The sequence below is a fragment of the Phascolarctos cinereus genome, unplaced genomic scaffold, assembly GCF_003287225.1.
Source record: "Phascolarctos cinereus isolate Bilbo 61053 unplaced genomic scaffold, phaCin_HiC Scaffold_2;HRSCAF=192, whole genome shotgun sequence".
NCBI lineage: Eukaryota > Metazoa > Chordata > Mammalia > Diprotodontia > Phascolarctidae > Phascolarctos > Phascolarctos cinereus.
The window spans coordinates 264,173,120-264,188,595 of NW_027555625.1; the positions used below are offsets into that span (position 1 = coordinate 264,173,120).

Sequence of the window (15,476 nt, forward strand, 5' to 3'; positions counted from 1 at the left end):
AGTGTCTTAGGTCCTTTATAATTTCTTTAGAAAGAAGATACTACCATAAATTCTTGTTATTAGCAGGACAGAGGTGTTGATCAATAGTTTCTGTATCCCTCACAGCATTGTCTCAGGGTTTATATTTGACCAAATGGAAGCATGCTTCTCAATATCTAGTGGGTCAATAAGATGAACCAAAATGAAGATATGGTTCCTGAATCATCATCTACGTTTTGTAGAGTTGTTAGTGCATGAGTCTCAGCTGTTCTCTCTAGACACAACAATTGTATCTCATTAGCCTGGATTTACACCACATAGACCAAGCATGTAAATAATTGAAACCTTCCAGAGCTGTGTTAAATCCTCAGTTGATTTTAAAAGGCGTTTATCTTGGTATTTCACTCTGTTCCTTAATCCCAATCTACACAATTGATTTTTTTTTCAGCTAATCTTTTAATCATGCCTATGCATTGAAAGAAAACCGTTGTTCAGTTTTAATAGAAAGTACTGCACAATTCATTTCTGGTGGCAGTGGAGTGAAAGGAGAGCAGATTTCTTTTTAAAGTTACTGAAGTTCAGAAAGTTGACATCTATGCTGAAACTTCAGCTCTCTTGTTAGTATTTGTGAATGTAACAGAGAGTGAGCAGGATAGGCCCAGGCTACATAAAAGGTGAACCAAGTAACATATTTTGCGATCATTTTTTCAGATTGATTTCTAGAGATAGCGTCATGGTTTTGATTACCATTTCATCCAGCATTATTACTGAACTGTGCCCTTAAAATTAATTTGTCATAATTTCAAATAGGAAAAATGGAAGAATGATTGGGCAAAAATTATCTCTTCTATGTGCTTGCCTTAAGAACTAGAGATTTCTAAGTATGAATCAAATGACTGTGTTAACTTTTGTGATCACCAGGGTTTTTCATGCCAATTTTTCAAGCCCAGAGGGAATGGGGTAGCTTGGTGAACATGGAATATGTTTAATATATTTTTAAATTTTTTTTCACTCAAAGTCAGAAGTTTTATATTCTGACTATTTTGTAAGTACACACAGTTTATGTTTTGTTTTGTTTTGTTTTTAAATTGAGAAACAAAAATGCCTTTTTGTGTGTCTACCTTTCTAGAAACTGATTAGGTGTTTAATATTTGCTTAACTACACACCTAAAATTTCTGAAATGTTCTCCAGATATTCAAATGTATGAGAGGGGTTGTAGACTTTTTAATAAGCCAAAAGTGGAAAGATTTTTTTTTTTTTGAAATTCACAAATACTTTACAGTTTTGTTGTATTTAGATCTCTTAGCATACAGATTTTTTCCTTTTAATATACATTTATTTATTTTTAGTTTTCAACATTTACTTCCACAAGATTTTGAGTTCCAAATTTTCACCCCATATTGCTCCTCTCCCCACCCCAAGATGGCATGCATTTTGAACACCCCTTCCCCTAGTCTGCCCTCTCTTCTATCTCTGTCCCCCCTTCTCTTATCCCCTTACCCTTCTATTTTCCTGTAGGGCAGGATAGACTTCTGTACCCTATTTCCTGTATTTCTTATTTCCCAGTTACATGTGAAAACATTTTTTTTAAAACATGTGTTTTTAAAACTTTGGGTTCCAAATTTTCTCCCTTCCTCCCTTCCCACCCACCCTCATTGAAAAGGCAAGCAACTCAATATAGGTTATACGTGTGCAGTTATACTGCAAAACACTTCCATAGTAGACATGTTGTGAAAAACTAACTTTATTTCCCTTAATCGTATCCCCCCCCTATTTATTCTGTTCTTTCTTTTGACCCTGTCCCTCCTCAGAAGTATTTGCTTCTGATTACCCCTTTTCCCAATCTGCCCTGCTCTCTTGTCCCTTCCCCCCCCCCATTTTCCTGTAGGGTAAGACAGATTTCCATACCCAATTAAATGTATATGTTATTCCCTCCTTAAACCAAATCCTGTGAGAATAAGATTCACTCATTCACTCTCACCTTCCCCTTTTTCCCCTCCACTATTAGAGCCTTTTCTTTTCTGTTTTTTTTGAGATAATTTACCCCGTTCTACCTCTTCCTTTCTTCTTCTCCTAGTATAATCCTCTCTCATCCTTTAATTTTAGTCTCCAGATATGACCCCTTAATCTTCAACTCGCCTTGTGCCCTCTATCTATCTATCTATCTATCTATCTATCTATTTATTTATCTATCTATCTACACATACATATAATTTTTCCCCCTCCAACTACCCTAATACTGACAAAGGTTTTCATGAGTTATAAATATCATCTTTCCATGCAGGAATGTAAACAGTTCAACCTTAATAAGTCTCTTATGATTTCTCTTTCCTGTTTACGTCTTCATGTTCCACTTGAGTCTTGTATTTGAAAGTCAAATTTTCTATTCAGCTCTGGTCTTCTCATCAAGAATGCTTGAAAGTCCTCTATTTCACTGAATGACCATTTTTCCCCCTGAAGGATTACACTCAGTTTTGCTGGGTAGGTGATTCTTGGTTGTAATCCTATCTCATTTGCCCTCCTAAATATTATATTCCATGCCCTGCGGTCCTTTAATGTAGAAGCTGCTACATCTTATGTTATCCTGGTTGTGTTTCTACAATACTCGAATTGTTTCTTTCTGGCAGCTTGTAATATTTTCTCCTTACACTGGGAACTTTGGAATTTGGCTACAGTATTCCTAGGAGTTTTCCTTTGGGGATCTCTTTCAGGAGGAGATCGGTGGATTCTTTCCATTTCTATTTTGCCCTCTGGTTCTAAAATATTAGGGCTGTTTTCCTTGATAATTTCTTGAAAGATGATGTCTAGGCTCTTTTTTTGATCATGGCTTTCAGATAGTCCAATAATTTTTAAATCTCTCTCTGGATCTATTTTCCAGGTCAGTTGTTTTTTCCAGAGATATTTCACATTGTCTTCTTTTTTCTATTCTTTTGGATTTGTTTTGCAGTGTCTTGATTTCTCATAAAGTCACTAGCTTCTAATTGATCTATTCTAATTTTGGGGGAAGTATTTTCTTCAGTAATCTTTTGGACTTCCTTTTCCATTTGGCCAATTTTTCTTTTTAGGACATTCTTCTCCTCATTAGCTTTTTGGACCTCTTTTGCCATTTGGGTTAGGCTATTTTTTAAGGTGTTATTTTCTTCAGTATTTTTTTGGGTCTCCTTTAGCAAGCTGTTGACTTGTTTTTCATGATTTTCTTGCATCACTCTCATTTCTCTTCCCAGTTTTTCCTCTACTTCTCTTACTTGCTTCTCAAAATCCCTTTTGAGCTCTTCCAGGGCCTGGGACTGATTCATATTTTTCTTGGACGCTTTGGATGTGGGAGCTTTGACTTTGTTGTCTTCTTCTGGTTGCATGTTTTGATCTTCCTTGTCACCAAAGTAAGATAGTATAGTCTGACTCTTTTTGCGCTGCTTGCTCATGATCCTGGCCAGTTACTTGAGTTTTAATCTGTTTGTTAAGATAAGAGTCAGCTTCCAATGTGGAGAATGTACTGTCCCAAGCTTCAGGGGTTTGTACAGCTGTTTGCAGAGATGCTTGTTAAGGACCTGTAAATTTTCCATTCTAGCAAGGTGGTATGATATGGGGCAAGGTGCTTTGGTCTATTAGTGACCACAAGCACTCCTTTCTTTCCTGGAACTGTGAGGAAGGTTACTTCTCCATAGCCACTACAAGCTCTACCACACCAGCGCTCCTCCTTGCCCCAGAACCGACGTCTAGAACTGTGACCCAGATCCAAGCACTGGCAAAGCAAGAGGTTCCTGCCTCAGCACTGGCAGAGAGATCCCTGCAAACCCCCTCTCATCAGCCACTCCATTCCCCTCAGTCTGTGGGCCGGAAGCTCAGGATGCAGTCCCTGACCCGGGGCCCACGCTCTGTGCTTTGGAACTAGCTCTGAGACCTAGCTCCTCTCTCAGCACTGCAGAGACAGACTTTTCCCACTGACCTTCTAAATTGTCTTTGGCATTGGTGGCTTGAAAAGTCTGGAAACCACCACAGCTGCCTGTGATTAAGTCCTCTAAGGCCTGCTCCAGGTTTGCTGCAGCCTATGTGCCCGCGCCATGCTGCTCTCAGCTACCAGCCCAACATGATATAACTTTCTGATCAGTCATCTAGGTTGTCTTGGGCTGGAAATTTGCTTCACTCTGTCTTTTTCTGGGTTCTGCTACTTTAGAATTTGTTTAGAGCCATTTTTTATAGGTATTTTGAGGGGTTTGGGGGAGAGCTGAAGCAAGTCACTGCTTTCACTCTGCCATCTTGGCTCCACCCCCCAGCATACAAATTTTAAAAAGAAAAATTACCATCAGCTATTTCATTGAGCACCTACTATGGGCAATCTGTAGTAGGCAGTAGGAATCCAGAGACACATAAGAAACAGCCATTGTGCTTGAAAGAATTATGCTGTAGTAGGGAAAATAGGACAGAGACATAAAAAAGATAATGAGTAATATGAGGCAGTATGTGCAAAATAAATAATAAGCAGTATAAGAAGGGTTACAAGAGGTCAGAGGAGAAAGCAATGTGATAGGCTTCAAAGAGAAAGTCGGACGTTGGACTTATGGGGAAGGCAGAACTTCAACTAGCATTGGAAAGCAAGAAGGCATTTCATGTAAGGGGGAGCAGATCTGGAAAGAAGATGGTCCGATGGCCCCTATCTTTTCTTACACTGTCACTTCTGTATTTTGGTGGATCTGTGATCTTATTGGTTTTGATAATGATAATAATAAAAACTTATTATAGCTGCTACTTAATGTGGGGCTTTAAGACTTATAAAGCACTTTACACACATTATCTCATTTGATCCCTAATGACAATCCTGAGAAGTAGAAACTAATAGGATCTCTCTTAATTTTACTGAAGCTTGGAAAGATTAATTGATTTGTCTGCAGTAGCCATTGGAGGTGGAATTTAAACCCAGGTCTCTCCAAATTCAGAATCCAGCACTTTACCCAGTATATCATAGTATACTGGTGCATGTTGTAGTGTTGTCTGTGCTTTCTCATCCTACATTAGTCTTCCTGTGCCCTTCATAAATCTTCTATTGTGCATCTACTTCACATGCTGGTTGCTCATAGGATCTAGAGCTGGAAGGGATCTTAAAAGTAGTCTAGTCCAGCCCCTCCATTTTACAGGTAGGGAAACTGAGGCCCATAGGCAATAAGTGACCTGCCAGAAGTCACACAAGTAGAACATAGCAGAGCTGGAATTTAAATTGAGGTCCTCTGACTCCAGATCCAATCCCCTTGCCACTGTACCAGAGGTCTTTTTTTGTGAATGTGGATATTTAGTAGAACCAGACTACCCCTTTTTCTGAACACACTTGTCTGTGATGATGTCTTTTAAATTACTTCTTACACACAAGTCATTGTTGGTAATATACCTATTTATACCACTTTACTTCTCTCCATTGTCTTGGGTCACCTGTGATTTTGATTCTTTAGTGTCCTGTGATTTGGAGCAGTGTCACATTGGTAGGAGGCTTTTGTGTTAGAGGAGCAGCTTCAGATTATGTAGTTTCTCAAAGTAATCCAATCTGTTCCTCTCCTATTAAACTCTGGCCCAGCTCACGGTCCATCTGAAGTACCTACCTGTTCAATATGCGTTTACAAATCGAGTAAGTTAATGGGCCGCCTCTCCAACCGCATGCTATAATCTGAGAGATATTCATGGTTTCTTCGTTTTGTTTTTCCTGTTTGGATTGCTTGATTGATTTCTTTGCATTGGTTTTAAGTCTTACAAGTCCTTGTAGTGTTTTGTGTCAAGGTGAAGTCAGCAAAATATCATCTGTCAATAGGAACATCTGAAGAACCTCGTTGTCTATATGGGATTCCTCTTTCATTTATACTCTGTTGTGGTGAACGCTATGGGTGAGCATATGTCTCCTTGTTTTGCACTTTGCTTGCCATTTATAACCAAAGAATTGTTTAACAAGTTGCCCTTTGTGGTTACATCTGTCAAAGACTCTTGTATGATTAACAAGTGCAAGGAGACACATTGTTGGACTGGGCTTCGCTCTTTCAAATTGAGTGCTTTTTGGGTAGTGAGCAAAAAGTAGTATCTTGTATTCTGTGTAGCTTATAGTCATTTGTGGGACTCTGAAAATTTGGTCTGCTGTGGAAAATCATTCACAAAAAAACTCAAAACACCTCCCCGTTTTCTTTGGTGAGTTTCATAAAGGTGTTATAGGGATGAGACAATAAGCATATGGGTCAGTAGTTGTTAATGGTTTTTTTGTCTTTATTGGGTAATGATAGCTTCTGCATCTATGAACTTTTCCATTTTTTTGGTAATCTCCACTGTAAGATATTTTGAAAATAGATTCCTAAAAGCCTTTTAAATTGTTGCCTCCAGCTCGAATTTCTTCAATTTTGTATTTGGTCAGGTCTAGCCACTTTTCCTGAGTTTTCTTTTGTGCCATTTCCACATCCTCCCAGGGAACTGAAGTGTTAGAACCTAAATATGATAGTTTCACAGACACCAAATTTCTCCCATGTCACAGTTTCATTGCTCTCCTTCTAGCTTTATCTTTCCATTCACACTATTATTATTTTATATATGTATGTATAAATAGTATATCTGAAATATAGTATATTTGCTAGTGGGGAAATTAAGCATAGAATTTCAGAACTGGAAAGGGAACTTTAAAATATAAATATAGAGTGTTAGAACATGTAACATTAAAGCTAGAAGAAATTATGGAGAACATCTGTCCCAGCTATCTCATTTTATTGGGTTTAGGAGATGTAGGTCTACAGAGGCTATGAAACCACTGTCCTAGAAAGGTTACTCATACAGATAGAAGTGAGTGCAAGTCACACAATGTGTAGGTGGCTGGAGAAAAAGAAGAAAGATTTTTCTATTAAAAGGGTAATAATATAATAACAAATCTTATTTTGTCAGGAAGTGTTTTCAGAAGATAAATCCAGTTTGTTTAGCTCTGTTTTCTTCTTTCATACATTCTTTATCAAATGACAATTTTGTTGATAAATTTAGTGTGCTGTTGGGACTTTTGTGTGGATTGGGCCTACCCTCAAAAGGAGAAAAGATTTTACAGTTTCCGTTCATTCTCATTGAAACCAGAGTACTGGCATCTTAACTTTTATATCTTGTTCCAGGAATTTTAAGTAGTCGGATTGTATGGAAGTGGGTCTTATTAATTGCAAATGGGCTAGACATCTGTTCACTAACGTGGGATTTTTTTTTAGCTCTGTTGTGTTTTTTTATATGATACAGCAGCCATGCTTAAGTTAAGGTTGTCAGTGTTGCTGTTGTGAAATCAGATTTTTCAGTGGCTTATAATGAAACCATAAAAATGAATTTCAGACTGAGTCTTAGGCTACAGGGCTTTGATCTGAGAGCACTTAAGTGGTTTAGGACTGACAGATTTTATCTGCGGTCTATCAAGCAGACACTGCCTGCCTTATGTGACTCTTTAGGTACATGCCCTCCTGGTCTGGTGCCAGTTCTGTCTCTAGGGCCCAAATGAATAGAGGCGATTGTTCTGGGCCTATGTCTTGAGGATGAATCCTAACTGCTGCCTAATACAAATTGCTGGTCAGTGACTTAGGGAGGCAGCCACTGGGAAAGTTAGGAATGTCTCAGCTGGTGCTTAAAAAAAAATCTGCAGCTCATATACATGTAGTCATAACATGTCACTGAGGCAAATCATGTTGGTCTGCCTCTCCTTCCTTATACACAGCTCTCCAGCTGCCAGTGGTGTTTATTTTAGTCCTTTTGTGACATTTCCCTTTCTTTTCAGGGTTGCAACTGGTATTTGTCATAATGTGATTTCACCAGTGTAAAAATATTAGGGCATGAGGCATGGTCGAGTACACAGTGTGCTTTGTCTCAGCCTCTGTGTAATTCTAATGGTTGGTCCTTTTAAGACTTATAATTAGATTCTCATCAAAGCAAGACTACCCTTTTTCTTCTATTGCTAGTTTCTGTTTCCTGATGATGGATGAAATATATTTGCCTCAAGAGTAGACAATCCCTGAGAATTGTGGTGAGAAAAACACTAGACTGGGAGTCAGGATGGTTGAAGATTGCCAAGACTCATTGCTCCTTTGGCTGTGTTACCTTGAACAAATTTACAAGACCTGTGTCTCTGTTTTTCCGCATTAGCAATAAAAAGTACCATCGTGGAATCACAAGAGCTAATGGCTCACATAGATGACAGATAATCCAGTTTAAAGTAACTAAAATGTTCATATATTTTGGCTTAGAAATCGTACTGCTAGATATATCCCAGGGAGATCAAAACTAAGAATTGTATAACTTGGGGCTCTAAATGAAGTGGTTGCAGGTGCCCAAGTCGCACACAGGTGCCCAACTAGTCCATACTTATTACTTGGGGAAACACTGTCTGCTTTGGACAGTGTTTCATATTGTGTGACCAAAATGTTTGATGCTGTCTTATAGTCAGTCCTTGAAAACTGCCAAGGCCAAGTCTTTAAGGAACAAAGTGCTTCCTTTTCAAACTGAAAGTCATTAAGCTTTCATTCCAATTCTCTTGACTCCCTTGAATCCAGAAGTATGGAAGATCAAAGATACCAGCTCAGTTTTATCAGAGTTTCACTTTGGTTTGGGCTCTTTCTCAGAAAATTCCAAAGTAAATATATACTGTGCGTTTTAAGCTCAAACTTGTTATCCAGCATGTTTGGGAAGTCCTGTAACCATTTTAAATCACCATTGCCAAAGATTCAGGTTTCACGTATGGAGTGACTGTGATAGTCTCATATTCTTTTCGCGTGTCTTGCTGCTTTCTGCTGAAGTTTCCGTCCCAGTGTACGTTCGGCATGGATTCAGGAACCACTAGAGTGTCACTTAGAAGTGTTCATCAGGACTGTAGGTCTCCTTAGACCACTAGAATAAATCAGTGGCCTATTGATCTTGGAAAACAAAATTGACAATCTTCTTTGTGAGGGCAATATAAGCACAGCCAAAGCAAAATACTAGTTGAAAGGGAGGTAACGATTTTAAAGTGTTGAGTTTTTTGCAAAAATGAGACTTCTTGGCTCATATATTCTCTAAAGACATATTGAGTCCTTTCAATAGCATGTGCAGGATGCAACACCCCTGTGGTGAAATTTTTCTCCTTCAGTCCTTTCCAAAAATGCTAAATTATTTCCTTGTTGGTTTTTAGAGGGAAATCTTGCCCACAAGGTGTGTTAATAATGTACTTCCACTGAATCTCAGAGGCTGCAAGTGCTGGTAATGTTGGCTGATGCTGGTGATGGTTGATCAGCAGGTAAAAGAGGACTACATTCTGTATAGAAATGACCAAACTATAATGCCTCCCAGAGTTCATTATTTTCTTTCTTCAGGGGGGAAAAAATCCCTCTTCAGGGACTGAGAAGTGATCAGTTGCTGAAACTATAAGTCACCTGGCCTCTCACTTTCTTTTCTGGAATCTCTTGCATTGGGACAGCTTCTCTGCTTTGTTTACTTGTTTAGCCTTAAAAGAGGATGTGTTTTAATTAGTAATTGCTATCTAAATCAGTTTCCAGTCTGTCCCCTGGCTTGGCTTCAGCACTGGATAACAATACTTTTGTTTCTTTCTGTGTGGTGTGTGCTCTCTGCACTCTGTTCTCTTAATATCTAGCTTGGGAATTGGGGGAGGGAAACAACGACAGTGCAGACCTTTCTTGGCAATTCCTTCCATTCCATAGGAATGATGACAGTAAAGGCAAGCAGTGCAACAATGCCATCCGCATACCCTTCATCCTAAGAGATTCTTATGTGGTACAAAGCAGTAGAAGCTATTAGGGAAGACAGGTTTCTATCAGCTATACAAATAATGTCAGGGTGGGCTATCCTTCAAGGCTGTGGATCTGATTCTAAGACCTATAGATTCCCTAGTATTTTTTTCAGATCTGGTTGTTTAGAAGTAAACTGCTACCAGTTGTACAGTTATTCTTGCCGTTGCAGTAGCCACCATAGATAAGGAAAGCACTCGGAAAAGGTGGGACCTCCTGGTGTCCTTGTGTCCAGGTCACTTGTGAAGAAGAAGGCGATGGGGAGGAGATAAATGAAAATTGGAAAAATGAAAAATAGATAATTATGCTTTCAGAAGAAAAATGCCATCAGATACCAAGGGAAACCATGCTAGTTGATGAGGGTAATACTGGGTTTTTTTGGTCTTTGTTTTTAATTGAGAAATGTCTTTAATACTTTCTGGAATCAAAAGAGAACTTTTCTGTATGGCATCAGGAGCAAATTGGTCTCTGTCAGTATAACATGTCTTGTCCTTTTTATAAAAAGGTGGATCTGCTGTTTCGTCATCAGTGGGGCACAGGTTTAACATTATTTCTCCAGAAATGATGAGGACTTTCCATTCATTCATCACTGCTGCCTTACTTAGTCCTTCTTGTGACCAGTGACTTAGATTTTTACAAGGTAGCTGGCAAGGGTTAGGTGATTCTACAGCCACGGAACAGAATAAAGGCTAACTTGAGTAAAATAGAGGGTGAACCTATGTTGTGGCCTAATTACCTCTAGTCAACTAGCCATAGACATCAAAATGTCGTTCCTTCTGAAAAGAGAACTAGACAATGGCAGACAGTCTCCATTGTGATCGATTAGTTAGTCTTGTTCCCTTATTAACAGAATATGCCTTGTTACCAAAAGAAGAGATCGCCAGTTTACCTTTAATATGGGGAAATCATTCAAAGCACTTAATTTGTGTTGATTTTTTTTATATCAGTGTGCTATTGCAATTAAGTTAGATTAATGAAAGGTAAATTCCAGTCTATACAGGGGGAAAAAAATCTCTTGTAAGGAACCTAATTAGCATGTTTGTTTGTTTTAGCCTCTAGTGGCTTAATTGCATCTTATCTTGCTATTTACAAACAGGCATCATTAAAGAGTAATGAGTATGTGAAGAGAGAGCATTTATATCCCCAGCAAATGAGATAACTGGAAGGGGAGGAGAGAGATTGAAAGTCTGTTGCTTTGTTGATACTCTTCTGTTACAGTGAAGAATACAGTATGGTCCACCGAAACTGGCCTGCTAATGAACAGGAGGACAGACAGAGATTATGCAAGGCACTAGCTTGTTCTTATGCTGGAAGAGTTCCTTTGCTTTTAATTTGTTGCTGCAGCATAATCAGTAAAGGTGAACAAATATGATTGTCTTGTAACCTTAGTTGGTGATATTTCCGTTAAGTGTTTTCCTTCCTTTCCTTTCAGCTCTGCATTGCAGGGCATTGCACTTTAAATCAAGAGGATGCCCTAAGATGCTGAGGAATCTAGCTTGAGTTTGGAGGGCTTTCGTGGATAGTCAAATCCTAATGACTTCAGCAACATGGGTTTAAATGTTAAAATTTAACAGAAATAATATTATTATTAATGTTTTATTTCAGTGACATCCCTAATTTTTTTTTATTTAACTTGCAGTAGAGTTATAAAATTGCAAAAGAGGTTGTGTTTTCTTTACTGGGTATTTAATCAGCCAACTTTTTTTTTAACATTCATTTTTCAAATTTTGAGTTCCAAATTGTCTCCCTCTCTCCAGCCCCTCCCCCACCCTTTGAGATGGCAAACAATATGATGCCCATTATATGTGTAAAATAACGTATGTTTCTGTAATATCAGCCCACATTTTGCAACCTGGTTGTTACCCAGTTTAAACTCAAAAGCTAAAGTTTAATTGGGGTCTCAGCAAAAGAGAGAATGGAAAGAAATACAGAAGAGTTTCTCTGTCATGAAATTTAGAAGTTCCTGTTTCCCTTAGAGTTTCTATGATTTGTAGAATAAAATGGAAATAAAGTTCTCTTCTCTCTGAGAAAGACCAAACTTTAGGAGTAGAAACAAAAGGACCTGGGAGAGTCACCTTTGAATTAACTTCCTGAGGATGCTTTCTTCTAAGTACATGCAGTTTCCCCTGTCTTGTGATTATCATTCTTTGTTTGTTTGTTTGTTTGTTTGTTTGTTTGTTTGTTTGTTTGTTTGTTTTTGGCAAGGCAACTGGGGTTACGTGACTTGCCCAGAGTCACACAGCTAGTAAGTGTTATGCGTCTGAGGCTGAATTTGAACTCAGGTCTTCCTGACTCCAGGGCCAGTGCTCTATCCAACTGCGCCACCTAGCTGCCCCTATGTGATTATCATTCTTAACATTTTTTTGTTGTTATTCACTTGTTTTTCAGTGGTGTCTGACTCTTCGTGGCCCCATTTGGGATTTTCTTGGCAAAGATACTGGAATAATTTGCCATTTCCTTCTCCAGCTTATTTTTTACAGATGAGAACTGAGGCAGACAGCGTTAAGGGACTTACCCAGGATCATACAGCTAGTAAGTGTCTGAGCTCAGATTTGAACTCAGGAAGATGAGTCTTCCTGACTCCAGGCCTGGCTGACTCTCTATCTACTTTGCCACCTAGTTGCCCCATTCTTGCATTATTATTATTGAAAATCAGTTAAAGTCCAATTTTTCTCAGAGGACACCTATTTGGAAATTCTCTTTTAAGATTTGTTTAAAATAAGGTTATAGGTACTTATACTTTTCTGGGCATTTTCTGTTTTTCTTAATACAGTGTCTAGTACCTACTAGGCACTTCAGAAATGCTTCCTTGATAGAAATAAATGAATGTTGACTGAGCACATGAACAAAGTCAAACTTTTTGAGCCTCTGTAAAATGGGGAGAACAATACCCTAGTACCCACGGCACATGACTGTTGTTAGGCTCAAATGAGATAATGGATGTAAAGCATTCATGAATTTTTAGCCTTTCCAAATAGAAGCATTTTGAGTGGAGTTCTGACTGCTGCATCATAGAAACAGCATTTAGGGGAAATAGTTGCATTGTTACCCAGTGCAACCTCAACAGGGCAATAAGGCTTTGGAGTAGAGGGAGCTAACTTATAAAACGCTTACATTTTCAGCTCACAGAACTATGGGACATATTTTCCCATTCATGTTAATTGAATTTTAAAGTGACCTTGTACATTTATTTGATTTGAATTAAAGTTTTCTACATCAAGGTCGAGTTGACATATTTCCTACAGGCAAAATATTAAGAAGCCAAGTGCTGCCTAACAGGGTATCCACAGAAGAAGCTGAAATATAATGGAGAAAGTTTGCCCTAAAAGGGAGTAAAGTTGTCTTTTTAGTACAATTGGAAAGCATTGGATCCATGCAATGATGAGCTCTACCTTGACTAGGATCCCTAGCATATTTATCTACAACTGGTTCTAGAGCTAGAGTCTAGATTCAGACCCTATATTTCTTGTTTGACTTTGGTAGCACTGAGCCTGAGCCTCAATGTCTTCATCTGTAAAATGAGGAAATTAATTGGATTATGTGGCCTTAATTAATGTCTCTTAGTTACTGATTTTCAGTTGTAAATTTGGAGTTACAGCTATGGCAATAATTATTTAGAGGATCACGCTAAACGATAAGAGAGTATAGTGGAAATAGCACCAAACATGGAGTGAAAAGACCTGATTTTAAATCTTGCTTCTGCTACTTACTTTAACAGCAGCTAACTTTAAATGATTTAAAGCTTGATGAATGCTTTACATCCATTATCTCATTTGAGCCTAACAGCAGTCATGTGCCGTGGGTACTAGGGTATTGTTCTCCCCATTTTACAGAGGCTCAAAAAGTTTGACTTTGTTCATGTGCTCAGTCAACATTCATTTATTTCTATCAAGGAAGCATTTCTGAAGTGCCTAGTAGGTACTAGACACTGTACTAAGTGCTCAGGATACAAACACAGGACAGGCCCTGCCCCTCAAAGAGTTTCTGTTTTTTTGAGGGAGTTGGGGCAGGGGACAGATTGGTGAGACATGTACTCAGCTACAAAATCTCTACCAAATAAATGCAGCGTAATTGTGGGGAGTGGGGAAAGAGGGCCCCAACCACTGTGGCAGAAACCAGGAATTCTAGCGTTTGAGCTGAGTCTGGAGAGAAGCCAGGTACGTTATTGGGAGGAGGGGTGGAGGTGTGCAAAGATATGGAAGTGGGACATACTGACTCCCTTTTGGTGTGCTCTTGAGCGTGTTTCCTCTTTTCTCCACATCTTAGATAAATTTCCTCACCTGTAAAAATGAAGAGTCTGAACTAGGTGATCTTCAAGGTTCCTTCTAGCTTTAAAACTTCTATATTGCTATGAATTTTTCATTCCAAGGATACTGTATTCAGATTATCCATTTCTGTTTGGCGACTTCTTATGTTTTTGAAATTGTATTACCCTAGCTTTGCATTTGCATGTCCTCTCTGTACCACCTCTACCCCCCAAAAAAATATGTATAGCACGTGTATATATGTATATGTATAGGTGTAAATGTGTCTCTGTGCTACGTGTATCAAAAATGTATGTTTATATGTATATTTATTTAAAATGTACATGTAGAGAACATAGTATAGTAGGTAGGGAGCAGGTCTGGGATTCAGGAAGGCCTGAGTTCAAATTCTGCCTCTGACCTATTGTCATTGTGACTATAAGCAAGTTACTTAACCTCTCAGTGGCCCAGGCACCACTCTCTAGGGCCAGTGGGGATTTTCCTCACAGAGAGTTCCTTGTACTAATAAAAGTACTAGGCCCAGCACAACCTGCCACTGACTAGAACATGCTCCTGTCATCCTATCCTGTGTGTTCATTTCCTCTTCCCAGAACCATGTGCCGGACCTCCCTGGTACCTACTCTGCCTCTGGGGTGGAGATTGGCCCCTCATCCTTGAAAACAGACTTTACTCTGTACTGAGGGCTGCTTGGTTTGACCTCCAGGTTTCCAGATCACAGGCACCACTCATGATCTGGCTGCAGGCCAGCCAGTGGTGATTGTTGTGCCAGTGCCTTTAGCCTTTTGCTCTCAACAGATTATTTATCTTCCCTATACCAACTTTTCCCAAGTTTCTCTCTCCCAGAGTGTCCAAGGCTGAATCTTTGCCATCCTTTTCTTTGCTCAGTTTTGCTTGAGGCCTCTATTTTCCTAGAAAGAACCAACAGCCAATTTCCTCTGCAGATTTTCTGTTTAATTTCTCCTTGCTTCTGCCTTCCTGAAGGCCTACTGTTCAGAAAACAACGCAGCCCAGCAGGATACCTTTCAGAACTACACAGACCTGGCAGTTGTGCTGAGCCTAGAGGGCTGTTTTTTAAAGTTAAAATTAGACAAAGCTAATACTTTATTAAATGAATATAGCTGGAGTGGGGAGGGTTGGGGTAGGTTGAGGGTGGGTAGGCTGGTTGTAGAGAGACTGAACTTTAAAAAGCAAAAGGCCCAGAGAATACTTCTGGGCAGTTTAGAGGATTAAGTGACTTCAGGTTCTGGTGACCATCTCTTTTTTTTTTCTTCACCTGATTTAAAGGACTGTACCTGTCATAGTAAATATAACAATAAATTAGTAGTCAGAAGTCCTGATATCTAGGCTCTGTCACTTATTAGCTATGTGACCTTGGGCAAGTCATTTAACATGTGCAGATAAATCTGTTAGTATATACAGTAAAATATCACTAATTTACCTTGAGAGGAAGGCCGGTTACAATCAGGGAAAACT

The 15,476-nt window shown here is 39.0% G+C and overlaps 1 protein-coding gene and 1 pseudogene across 1 annotated transcript in view; one reads left to right on the plus strand and one right to left on the minus strand.

Moving 5' to 3' along the window:
- MED27 (mediator complex subunit 27) overlaps positions 1-15,476 on the plus strand; it is a 237,357-nt gene that overhangs the window by 175,406 nt on the left and 46,475 nt on the right. The gene's annotated exons all lie outside the window — the stretch shown is intronic.
- Positions 8,524-9,290, minus strand: LOC144455442 (N-acetyllactosaminide beta-1,6-N-acetylglucosaminyl-transferase pseudogene; annotated as a pseudogene).